Genomic DNA, 8724 nt, shown 5'->3' with positions numbered 1-8724 from the left:
CTTCAGTTTATGAAATGGGACAACTGAGGGCAGAGAGACGATAGGACTCCTTGTCACCACCATCTGCTTAGACAGTCTTAAATGCCATAATTAAAGGGTGTTCCACTGTGTCTTGTCCTCACACAAGGGCTCCTATCACAAATCTTAGTCCTAACTCTTTGCAAGGGACACCGCTGGCAGGCAGAGGTCCCATGGCTGAGGCTGTAGATGCAAATAAGAGTAGGAGCCTCCTAGAAGTTTGTAGATTCCTTAAAATAGATTGTTCTGGAACAAATAGGCCAAGTATGGAATGACAGGCCAAGAAATAAATTTCCTTTCTGTTCTCTTTTCCCCAAGACTCCCTGACCTCTTTCTTCAAGAAAGGCAACACCAGTGCAAAACTAAGCTTGAAGTAAAAGTTCTACCAAAGATGTTGGCGCTGCCTGCACTCCAAGTCCTGCCATATACTGATGGAGTGACCCATCTTCCCACTAGCTTCTTGGTTCTGACCTCCTCACCCTCAGGGCCATTGGTTTCTCCGTTTCTTCCATCTCAATCACCTGGTCCCATGGATACATGCCTCTGTCTGACCACAGCCTTGTGTCACCATATCTCCCTTCTTCACATGCTGAGGGCCCTCCAGCCCCAGCCTCATCTTCTTTCCCCCTATCTACTAGCCCCTCCAGCTGTCACTTCTCTCCCCTAGTAGCCAAGACTCAGGATACAACACCTCAACTGCTTTATTTCCAAACTTCTCGAATCCTTTGCACCATTGTTTTTCTATCATGCTCTCCTGGCAAACCCCAAATTTTGATCAATCCTGCTGTCTGTGCTCTCTGCACTTGCACTTACTCCAGCAGCTGAGTACTGATGAAAAAGGTCATGTAATCTGAGATGTATGTCACTCTCACTCTGGGTCTCCATTTGCAGCTGGGCTTGCAACCCCTCCCCAAACATTCCTGCTTGCCCCTGCTCAGAGGTGTCTCTCATTCTTTCCTAGGTTTCTCTGAAATCCTTGGATCCCACCCAACACCCACTTACCTTCAGCAGGTGCCCATTCTGTCTACTTCCAGAGAAAGTGGACCCCTTCCTTTAGGAAGCCCCACCAAACCCACAAACATCTGCCTCCTCACCCAGCTTGTCTTCCTGCCTCCTGTCTCTATGAAGGTCCTGCTGTCCTCCAGTTTGGGGCTCTCCTCTTGTTCTCAACACCAATCCTTCCCACCTTCTCCAGCAAGCGTTTTCTCTCTTCTTTCAGACTCTCCTATCTCCCCTCTTCTCTTGCCTTCTCCCTTCATCATTTAAACATATTTGAGTCTCTCCTTTGTTTTTCTTGTTATTTTCGTTTAATAGAAACAGGGCCATCCTGGCTGACATGGTGAAACCCCGTCTCTACTAAAAATACAAAAAAAAAATTAGCCGGGCGAGGTGGCGGGCGCCTATAGTCCCAGCTACGCGGGAGGCTGAGGCAGGAGAATGGAGTGAACCCGGGAGGCGGAGCTTGCAGTGAGCCGAGATCGCGCCACAGCACTCCAGCCTGGGTGACAGCGAGACTCCGTTTCAAAAAAAAAAAAAGAAACAGGGTTTCACTATGTTGCCCAGGCTCACCTGGAACTTCTGGACTGAAGCGATTCTCCCACCTGGGCCTCCCAAAGTGCTGGCATTACAAGCATGAGCCATCGTGCCTGGCCCAAGTCTCTCCTTTCTTAAACAAACACCCTCCTGCAACTGCTTATCCTCATGATCTTCCAGTTAACAACCTCTAATTTTCCAGTTGCTGTTCAGCCCACTGTTAACTGTCTTTGACCCAATTCTCCACTGAAACAGTTCTCTGAAGCTATCAATCCCATGGTTGCTCTTCAGCCTTGTTTCACTGGCCCTCTGCAGCCCTGGAAACTAGACCACTCCCCTCTTCTTGAAACACTTGTTGCCCCTGGACTTCCATCCATTCCACCCTCTTGGCTTTCCTCCTACCTCACTGGACAGTCTTCCTCAGTCTGTTTCGTCCCTCTGCTCTCTCATTTTCCAAAGATTCTGTCCTTGGTCCTTTTCTCATCTCCCAGTCCCAAAATAATCTCCTCTACTCTGATGATTTCAATTATCACATGCTGCTTCCTCAATATCGATTCTCCCTTCTTTCTTTAAAACAGGAGTTAATTTTTTAAACATTTCCCAACCTCCTTTGGAGTTAGGGTTTGTCACGTGACTGTACTCGGCGAGTGAGGCATAAGCAGTAGTCTGGGGATTTCTGGGTAAGTTTTAGGTGTTGCTCCTTTATTCTTTTTGCTCTTTGTTCTGTCTGGAATGTGGGTGGGAAGCTGGAGCTGAGGCAGCCATTGTATGACCACAAGCCAACTCTGCCCCATAAGGAGAGCCAGACAGACCAACAGAGAGGAGCTGGGACCTGATGACATTGTGGGGCTGCTGACCAGCCTTGCTCTGCTTACCTTTAGACTTCTGGTTGTGTCAGAGGTTTTTCCTACAACTAAGCAAGAAAGCCGAATGCAGTTAAGGCAATGTAGTTGTGTTGCTGTTTTCTCTCCCCTCCCTCCCTCTCTTCCTCCCTCCCTCCTTTCCTTCCTTTCCTCCTCCCTCCCTCTTTTCCCTCCTTTCCCTCTTTCTCTTTCTCCTGTGTTTTTTTTTTTTTTTTTTTTTTCCTGAAGAGATGGGGTTTTATTATGTTGCACAGATTAGTCTCAAACTCCTGGGCTCCAGTGATCCTCCTGCCTCAGCCTTTCAAAGTGTTGGGATTACAGGTGTGAGCCACCGCACCTGGCCTTGGGTTATTGTTAGAAAAGCTAAACACAATTCCATATGGATACAACTTCGAAATTGATAACTTCTGTTTAGCTGTCTCTCTTAACTCCATACAGCAAATTGCACCTCTCCACCCTACCCAGGAACACTTCAAATGGAAGAGGTCTAAGTCATCACCTCTCACCAAACATACTATACATCCACACAGGGTCTCTTGTGTTCCTTCTCAGTGAATAGCGCCACTGCCCATGCAGCCAGAATATGATGTCTCTTTATTCCTCATTCTCCCATGCAATTAGTCACTTGTCAGTTCTAGCTCCTAAATATATCTTGATTCTGTCCACCTCTTTCTATTTCCTCATCATTTCTTTCCTAGCCATTTTTTATTCCAATCTTGCTCCCTCCCACCTTCCCCTCCCACTCCAGCCTTAGGGATCTTTCTAAAGTACAGATTTAACAATGTCACTATTCTGCCTAAAACCTGCCCAGGGCCTAAAGAATACTTGGTATACAAGACTGCTAAAAATGATGATGTTGGCCCTGCACACACCACTACCCCTTCTTCTGCATAGGCCTTGCCCTACTGATCACAGGCATGGGCATGTGACCCAGACCTAGTCCAGTTACGTACAGTATCTCATCTCCCTCACCATGCTGGGTGTGTCAGTTTGTTTGGCTCTCTCAGGCCACTCCATATTGCTGTAAGAATGGGTCCAGGAGTGAACATGTGACCAGAGCTGACCCAATTAGGATCCCTTTCTTTTTTCTTTTCTTTTTTTTGAGACGGAGTCTTCCTCTCTTGCTCAGGCTGGAGTGCAATGGCACAATCTCAGCTCACTGCAACCTCCATCTCCCCTGTTCAAGCACGATTCTCTCTCACCTCCGCCTCCTGAGTAGCTGGAACTACAGGCACGTGCCACCACGCCCAGCTAATTTTCCTACTTTTAGTAGAGACGAGGTTTCACCATGTTGGTCAGGCTGGTCTGAAACTCCTGACCTCAAGTGATCCGCCCGCCTCAGCCTCCCAAAATGCTGGGATTACAGGCGTGAGCCAGCCACTATGCCCAGCTGATCCTTTCTTGAGATTTGTTCATACCGACTTAAGAGCGTAGACTTACTCAGTCACATACCTGACATGGCAAACTCTGAGAACTAGGAGAAACAGAGGGTAGGGACCCTGGTCTGGGATGCTGTCAGGATCAGCGCCGTTTTGTGTCACTCTGGTTTCAAGTTCTTCTTTCAATTCTGTGAGCGACCTGAGGCTCCTTCCAGTATCTCCCCTTTGATGACCTAAGCTAGTCTGAGTGGGGTTCTCATTTCCAACCAAAATGTCCCGACTAATCCTTGGTAGTCTGGTCCTAATAAGATCTTTCCTGGGTAACAGAGCTCTTTACAGCTTACCCAGTGTTTTTCGAAGTTTTACAAACTTTACCTCTTTGGATTTTTATTACAAGCTTGTGAGGTGGGTTTTAGCATTACCTTGACTTTACAGATAAGAACAGCAGGGCTCAGGGATGTAAAGTGGTTTGCTCAAGATCATGCTGAGAACTAGGAGAGCTTGGACACCAACTCCTTCTTTGTTCAATCTCACCCTGACCTGCCCATTGACCTGTAAACACACACAGAGGCTGCACAGTGGAGCCCAGGGTGGGCAAGTGCAGCACTGGGGACCGACACAGACGGCTATAGAAGAAGTCAGGGGAAGACAAAGGACAAGCTCTTCCACTTAAAATTTTATCTGTGGCAGCTTCAGGTCCAGGAAAAAGAGGAGAAACTCTCAGCTTCTTTCTTTTTTTTTAGACGGAGTCTTGCTCTGTCGCCCAGGCTGGAGTGCAGGGGCGCAATCTCGGCTCACTGCAAGCTCCGCCTCCCGGGTTCACGCCATTCTCCTGCCTCAGCCTCTCCGAGTAGCTGGGACTACAGGCGCCCACCACCACGCCCGGCTAATTTTTTTTTTTTGTATTTTTAGTAGAGACGGGGTTTCACCGTGGTCTCGATCTCCTGACCTCATGATCCGCCCGCCTCGGCCTCCCAAAGTGCTGGGATTACAAGCGTGAGCCACCGCACCCGGCCTCAGCTTCTTTCTTTTCCTCCTTCCTGTACTGTTTTTTGTTCCCACAGTCCATACGTTAGGCTTGCAGTCTGCACTACAATTCAGTTATATGCTTGGCAATTATGGTTCTAGGTGCTAGCCAGAAAAGTAAACCACTGGTTACAATACAACCCTTTTATGAGTTGGGGCTGTCTATATTGAATTTTTTATTTTTTAATAAAGGAGAATAAAATAGACCTGTTTTGCATTTTGTGTCTCTGAGGCTCTCTCAAGCCACTCCATGTTGCTGTAAGAATGGGTCAGATAGGCCAGCCGTGGTGGTTCACGCCTGTAATCCCAGCACTTTGGGAGGCCAAGGTGGGCAGATCACGAGGTCAGAGTTCAAGACCAGCCTGGCCAACATAGCGAAATCCCACCTTTAATAAAAATACAAAAATTAGCTGGGTGTGGTGGCATGTGCCTGTAGTCCCATGAATCCAGGAGGCAGAGGTTGCAGTGAGCCCACGCCATTGCACTCCAGCCTGGGTGACATAGTGAGACTCCGTCTCAAAAGAAAAAAAAAAGAATGGGTCAAATAAAGCTTTGTGGGTCTCTGCTGCAGCCAGGAATGGCAGGTGAGTGTCAGATGTGACTGTCTGGGGCATGGCAGGGAAGGCCACGTTGGCTTTGTGGGTATTCCCACCACACTTTTCATAGCCTGCAGCAGTGTGGCCAACTGTTCCAGAAAGGACACATCTCCCAGATGCTGCTCAGGCCAGCAAGATCTCCAAAACCACTCAGTCCATGGTTTGCAGCAGAAATCACCAGGTGCGAGTATCAGCTTCCCAATCCCAGCCTTTACTAGAAACCTCTCCTCAGCTTCCACACTCCTCTCCTTAATAATGGTGGAGGTGTCCATCTGTAGGAGGTGACCCTCATTAGTGCCCATACCCTATCTCCTTTCACCTGCTCTTCCTATCATGGCTCCTGCCTTCTTCTTAGATCATTCCTATCAGTGTGCAAGCCTGCTTCAGTGACTCCCGTATTTTAACAAACCCCTCTTTATTCTAACAAATGTTATAATTAGATGTGGCTACATGTGCCATAAAATAGAGGATTAAACAAGACAGAAATGTCCTTCTCCTGCTGAGGCAGGAGAATGGCGTGAACCCGGGAGGCAGAGCTTGCAGTGAGCCGGGATCGCGCCACTGCACTCCAGCCTGGGAGACAGAGCAAGACTCCATCTCAAAAAAAAAAAAAAAAAAAAAAAAAAGAAATGTCCTTCTCCCATAAAGAAAGTCAAGAGGTAGTAGTCCAAATGTGTGGTGGCTCCCTACACATTAGCATCCACATTTATTCTCACTTCCACTAACATCCTCAACACTTTGGCTTCCACTTAAGATCCAATGTGGATGCTTGAGCTCCAGCTATCTATTAATATATCCTAGTGGGCAGGAAAGAGTAAAGCACATGACTTCCCTTTAAAGCCAGTTTTGAATTTGCACATGGACTCCTACACTTACTTCCTATTGGGAGGAATGAAGTGTAGCTGCAAGGGAGGCTGAGAAACTTGCCTTTATTCTGGGAAGCGATGTGGCCAGACAGAATTAGAAATTCTATCGTGAAGGGAAGAGAGAATTACTACTAGGGGCATCTAGCAATCTCTACCAAAGCATCCTATGCTTCCATATCCTTTCTAGATCCCTCCCAGTTCTCCATTCCCTGTTAGACAAGTTGTGCAAACATGGTAGCTCCACTACAGTGTGGCTTCCACCACTACTCCAGGAACACTGCCCTTATCATGTTCACCAATTGCCTTCATGTTGCCAGAGCCAACAGGTCCCAGTCCTCATCTTACCTGATCTCTAAGCAGTATCTAACACAGCTGACAACTGCTTTCTGGAAACATTTTCTCAGTCTCTGGGATACTCCTGATTCTCCTTCTGCCTCCTCAGCCTCTTTTTCAGTCTTCTTGCCTGCTTTGGTTCCCCTGGGTCCCTCCTGAACTCTCTCCTCTTCTGCATCTACTCCCTCACCCTGTGTGTCTTTCTGAGATCCCATGGCCTTGAGCATCTTTATGCTGATGTATCCCAAAGCCCCTCTCCAGCCCTGGCCTCTCTTCTGAGCGCCTGCCTAGTGATGAGATAATCCCAGTGGTTCTCTAACAGGAATCTTAAGCTCCATGTGGCTTGAACAGAATTCCTGATGTAACTCCCTGAGATGTGGTTGGTGCTTTTTGATCCAATAAATGAAGCACTGTCCACCCACTTACCCCAGCCAGAAACTTGAGTTATCTTTGGTTTCTCCATTTCCTGCCCCCATGTCCTTCCTATCAATGTGTCCTGTTAAGTCCAAAATAGTATCTCTCAGCTACTCATCTTAGCATGACCACCACTTTGGTTCAAACCACCATCATCTTTGGCCTGGATTGTGGCAAACCTAATTGGCTCCCTGCTTTTATTTTTGCCTGACACCCACACACAGCCTTAAATCAGAACATGTTAGTCTTCGGCATAAAACTCTTCCAAGGCTCAACAAAGTCTCCATTCTTTGACACAGCCCACAGGCCTTGCATGCTCTGGCCCCCGCCCACCTTCCCACTCCATCCTGGGCCTCTTCCCCTAGGCTTAAAACTTCAGCCACACTGATTTTCTTTCAGCTCCTTGACCCATCCAGAACTCACCCTGAAAAGGCACCTATTGCTCTCAGCGAGGAATGTCTCTGCCCAACTTTTCCCAAGGCTAACTCCTTACTCTTTTGATTTCAATTTCAGCATCACCTCCTCACTTTCCCTGACTGCTTCATCTAAGGTAGCTTTTATTCTCTATTCTAGCCCCTTGTTTTTGTCCCAGCCTTTACTTCAACTTGTGATTATGTATTTGTCTTCTCCACTAAAAATTAGCTTTATAGGGCAAAAGGCCTCAGCTGTCTTGTTCACTGAAGTATCCCACCATGCACACAGGCCCTGGCATATATTAGGCACTCAATCACGCACTCACTATCTGCTGAATGAATGGACAGGTTCCCAGGGAGGTTCCAGAGCTGCCTGGGGTGTCACAGACAGGTTGCATCCCCCTTAATTAAACAAACAAATAAAATTAGCCAGGCACAGTGGCTCATGCCTGTAATTCCAGCACTCTGGGAGGCAGAGGCGGAAGGATTGCTTAAGCCCAGGAATTTGAGACCATCATCACTGGCAACAAAGCAAGATCTCGTCTCTACAAAAAAAAAAAAATATATATATATATATATATATTAGCTAGGTGTGGTGGCCTGCACCTGTGGTCCCAGCTACTTGGGGAAGCTGAGGCGGGAGGTCGAGGCTGCAGTGAGCCACGGTCATGCCACTGCACTCCAGGCTGGGTGACAAAGCGATACCTTAGCTCAAAAAACAACCCAAACAAACCTGGGAATGGACTGAACAGTCTCCATTTCAAGATTCCCTCCTTCCATTGGAATTAACCTGTTGGTTGCTTGTACTGGCATGTGACAACCAGTCTTAGACCAGTTTTAATAGATCCCTGTTTGGTGTTACCCAACAGAGCAGACCACTCGGCCCTCAGCCACCGAATAAGTTTAAGAAATAGAGGTGTCACGCTTGTAATCCCAGCACTTTGGGAGGCCGAGGCGGGCGGATCACGAGGTCAGGAGATCGAGACCACAGTGAAACCCCGTCTCTACTAAAAAAATACAAAAAATTAGCCGGGCGTGGTGGCGGACGCCTGTAGTCCCAGCTACTCGGAGAGGCTGAGGCAGGAGAATGGCGAGAACCCGGGAGGCGGAGCTTGCAGTGAGCCGAGATTGCGCCCCTGCACTCCAGCCTGGGCGACAGAGCGAGACTCCGTCTCAAAAAAAAAAAAAAAAAAAAAAAAAAAAAAAAAAAAAAAAAGAAATAGAGGTGTGGCATGCTTCATTCTACAGGTAGGGAGGCTGAGGCTGGGGAGCGGCCCCTGGCT

This window comes from Symphalangus syndactylus, chromosome 4 (genome assembly GCF_028878055.3).
Source record: "Symphalangus syndactylus isolate Jambi chromosome 4, NHGRI_mSymSyn1-v2.1_pri, whole genome shotgun sequence".
Lineage (NCBI taxonomy): Eukaryota > Metazoa > Chordata > Mammalia > Primates > Hylobatidae > Symphalangus > Symphalangus syndactylus.
The sequence above is the reverse complement of the archived record's forward strand: the minus strand, read 5'-3'. Positions refer to the sequence as shown.